The sequence below is a fragment of the Myotis brandtii genome, unplaced genomic scaffold (genome assembly GCF_000412655.1).
Source record: "Myotis brandtii unplaced genomic scaffold, ASM41265v1 scaffold260, whole genome shotgun sequence".
Taxonomy (NCBI): Eukaryota; Metazoa; Chordata; class Mammalia; order Chiroptera; family Vespertilionidae; genus Myotis; species Myotis brandtii.
This window is the reverse complement of record NW_005359881.1, coordinates 2,720,194-2,724,329: the sequence shown is the minus strand read 5'-3', so window position 1 is coordinate 2,724,329 and position 4,136 is coordinate 2,720,194. Positions and strand designations below refer to the sequence as shown.

Sequence of the window (4,136 nt, the reverse complement as noted above, 5' to 3'; positions counted from 1 at the left end):
GGCGCTTCGTGCCCGACGAGTGCCCGCGCACCGTGCGCAGCGGCGACTTCGTGCGCTACCACTACGTGGGGACCTTCCCCGACGGCCAGAAGTTCGACTCCAGGTACCGCGCCCCGCGGGCAATCCCGCTTCCCCTCTCTCCGGACAGGCCTTTCCCTCCCAACGGACCTCCCCCAGCTCCGCCCCGCCGACCCCGCGCTCCTCCCTCTCCCTCCTCCTACCCCAAAGCTCCGCGACCCTCAGTCCCTCCCGGCCCTCGGGCTCCCCAGGTCTTCTAATCCGGGCTGGAATCTTCCACACGACCTTGCGCAGCGGAGTTGGGGCAAGTCACGCCCCTCCTCTTCGCCCAGTTCATGTACACGCGCGAAACCCGTGTGAGAGCCACTCCGCGGGTCGACCGACCCCGGGGTCACTGGCTGAGCGCCTGCCGCCCCCTCCCGTGCCTTCCCGAAGGCCCCTCACCTCATCTGCGGTGCTCCAGCCGATGATAGCGGCCGCTGTGTGTATGGAGAGATGACCACGGGCCAGGGGAGTTCTAAGTGCTCTCCGTAGAATGAGCTCACGTAATTCTTACAGCAATTCTCCGAGGTTGGTACTGTCATTGCCCTCATTAGGTCAGTGAAGTTTGAGGCCATTGAGGCGAAGACACTTGTCTAAGTGGAGGCAGACTGAAACCTCGGACAATCCAAGTCCAGAGTTAACAGGCCTCTTCGGCTCCAGCTCCAGGCCCTCCCCCCAAGGCTTTTGTTACTAGTAGGTCTGTTGGGGCACATCTCAGTGAGTCACCCCTAGGCAGAGAGATCTGTTGAGCATCCGCTCTGTGCCCAGGCTGGGCAGGCTCCTTACTGAACTCGTCCTTTTAAGCCTTCTCTTACCTTCTCTGGCTTTGTTTTTTGAAATTATAGACAATGAGTGAATCTACAAAAGCTGTTTAGCGTGCTATGAGGCCCATAGCAAGTGCTCAGACATGCGTGTGCTTACTATTGTTTCAATCACTTCTTTTGTTGGGGAGATAGAATTCACATACCAAACAATTCACTCAAAATGTACAGTTCAGTGGTTTCTAGTATAGTCACAGTTGTGCAAACATCACAACTATCCGATTCCAGGACATTTTTTTTTCATCACTCCAAAAAAGAAATGAAAACATATATCCACACAAAACCTTGTGCATGCATGTTCACACATCATTATTCATAATAGCCAGAAAGTACTATCAGCCCGAATGCCCATCAACTGATAAATGGGCAAACAAAATGTGGAATAACCATACAGCACTAGGAGTGGAATTGCTGGGTCCTAGGGCAACTCTATTTCACTTTTTGAGGAACTGCATTTTCCAACAGTTGACTGTGCTATTTTGCATTCCCACCAGCAGTGCATGGGGGTCCTAACTGCTCCACATTCTCCCAGCACCTATAATTGTTTTTTTAATTATAGCCACTTAATTATTGGTGGGTGTGAAGTGGTATCTCATTGTGGTTTTAAGTGGTATTTCCCTCAGGCTAATGATGCTGAGCATCTTCTCATGTGTTTATTGACCATTTGTGTGTCTTCTTTCATTTGCTTCTTTAGTTAGAAATAGGGAAGAATTTCCTGCTTACACTGGTGTTATTTAATAACTAGAGGCCCGGTGCACGACATTCGTGCACTGTGCTGCCGCAAAGGCGGGAGAGGCTCTTGCCACTGCTACTGTGCTTGCCAGCCATCAGCCCAGTTTGTGGCTGAGCGGCGATTTCCTTGTGGGAGCGTACTGACCACCAGGGGGCAGCTCCTGCATTGAGCATCTGCCCCCTGGTGGTCAGTGAGCATCATAGCTACTGGTCGTTACACTGTTTGGTCGATTTGCATATTACCCTTTTATTATATAGGATTCCCACTAGCACAAGTTGTCTGAGACTTTCTACCCTGTAGGCATGGCAACCACTCTGAGGCGGTGTGAGGCAGTGGAAAGAGCACAGAGGGGCTACTGTCCACTCAGCAAACTTGGATACAGTGTCTGCCCCTGAAGGGACTGTCCCCCCCAGCCCCTACCACTGACAGTTCAGCAATCACATAGTGAGGTAGTACAGAAAGAAGAGCACACACTTCTGTTTCTCACATAGAGTTCACATGGAGTTTTTTTTTTTAAATATATATTTTATTGATTATTTACAGAGAGAAAGGGAGAGAGATAGAGAGTTAGAAACATTGATGAGAGAGAAACATTGATCAGCCACCTCCTGCACATCTCCCACTGGGGATGTGCCTGCAACCCAGGTACATGCCCTTAACTGGAATCGAACCTGGGACCCTTCAGTCCGCAGGCCGATGCTCTATCCACTGAGCCAAACCGGTTTCGGCTTCACATGGAGTTTTTATCACATGTCCTTACATACATGAATTCATTTAATCTCAGATGAATTCATTTAACTTACAAGACAGCAAGGTAGATACCTCATTCCCACTGAAGAAGCCGAACCTCAGGAAGTTCAAGTAATTTGCCGAAGGTCCCTAGCTACTAAGTGGTGGGGTGGGGCTTTGAACCAAGGCATTTTAGTGCCAGAGCCTGTGGTCTGCCATGTATAAATGATGGAAGAAAAGCAAGGAGCTATGGAAGCACACGGAAGGCTTAACCGGATGTCATGTTGCGGGGGGTTCAGGATGGAGTCCTGGAGTTTCAGGGATGAGACCTGAGGAGGGTTACAATTTACTGGGAGATGCTGAGGGGTGAGGGTTGTAGGGAGAAGAGGGTGTGTCTGGTTAAGGGAAGAGCATACGAATAGTTGAGATCTGGAGGTGGGAGCATTGTGTTGGGGGACATTCAGTCTGTTCATTGTGGCCTGAGCTGGGAGTGGGAGCATGGGAGTGGCCGAGGGGAGAAAAGAGAGGTGAGAGGAGGTGAGAAGGGAGGGCTGGGCCAACTTTAGAGGGATGTTGCCTGCTTGGGTATGGAGTATGGACTTTGACCAAGGACAATGGAAAGCCATTGGAGAGTTTTCTTTCTTCTTTTTTATTGGAGAGTTTTAATCAGGGGAACGAGGGGCCAGATTTGTGTTTTACGAAGGTCCCTGTGGCTGCAGTGTGGACAGTGGAGTGGAAGAGGCAGGGCACACAGTAGGTGCTTTACTAATGTGAGGTTTTCCCTCTAGGGCCCCCTTTCCTTTGGGATTTTATGAAGTATTAGGGATGACTTTGCTATTCCTGCTCGAAGATCTTGAGGGAGGAGAAATCTAAGGTGTTTGGGGCTTTGGCTGCTGATTCGGAGATTGTGCCCAGAGGGAAACGATGGCTGGATGGCTGTCACCCCGACCAGAGTCATAAACCTCAAAGGGCCTTTCTTTCCACAGAGCTTTCTTTCTTCCTGCATCTCTGCCTGGCGCTTGGGAGCAGTTGGTGATGGTTCAGCTTATGGGCATTTGCAGTTGCCAAGAGATCCAGCCCTTCAGCCCTTGGCCACTGGCTTGGGCCTGGTTTGGTTTTATTCGGAGCCTCTGTGGGTTTGTTAATACGCCCCCGTGGCTGCTGCTCCAGCCCCTAGCAGAGGACCCCAGCTTTCCTCCTGCAGGTGTCCGTGGGACTCCTGCTCTCACTCTCCAGGTCTTGGAGCGCCTGGTCAGCCAGTCCTGATTCAGCTTTTAGGAGTTTTGCCGTATTCCTAGCACTCCTCGTCCCCCTAGAGGGGGATGATCTCTTGTTTGCTTGGATTTCCTTGGGGGACTGAAGTTTAGCAGTTCCTGTGATCTTTAGCAGGCAAACCAAGCATCTGGTCATTTCATTCACAGCCTGCAGGCCTGAGAGTCCAGACGTTCAGTAAATATTATTGTGTGCCCTGCGGGGTGGGATGCTCTGACACAGCTCCTTCTGCCCTGCCGCCTTCCACCTGCAGGCTCTGGGAGGCACAGGGCACCCACCCTTGGCCACATCCCCTTTCTATACATCGAGATTCTGTTTCTTCATTTCTAGGTCAGTTCCTGCTCATCCACTCCCTTTCCACCTTCCAAAATGTAGTTGCCATCTCTTGACATCAAGGAACTCCTTTCTGGTTTTCTAAGTCCTTGTTTAAAAAGAGGAGCTTGAGCCCTAACCGGTTTGGCTCAGTGGATAGAATGTCCGCCTGCGGACTGAAGGGTCCCAGCTTCAATTCCAGTCAAGGG

At 51.0% G+C, this 4,136-nt stretch overlaps 1 protein-coding gene and 1 long non-coding RNA gene across 2 annotated transcripts in view; one reads left to right on the top strand and one right to left on the bottom strand.

The window, feature by feature from the left end:
• The window catches only part of LOC106726402, a 3,910-nt gene extending 2,954 nt beyond the window's left edge, over positions 1 to 956 (bottom strand). Inside the window, exon 1 of the long non-coding RNA XR_001362474.1 lies at positions 463 to 956. This is a non-coding gene — a long non-coding RNA (uncharacterized LOC106726402). The remainder of the gene's footprint in view (positions 1 to 462) is intronic.
• The window catches only part of FKBP9 (FK506 binding protein 9, 63 kDa), a 29,190-nt gene continuing 25,060 nt past the window's right edge, over positions 7 to 4,136 (top strand). The window contains exon 1 of the mRNA XM_014541096.1: positions 7 to 103. The gene's annotated coding sequence lies outside the window, so the exon portion shown is untranslated. The remainder of the gene's footprint in view (positions 104 to 4,136) is intronic.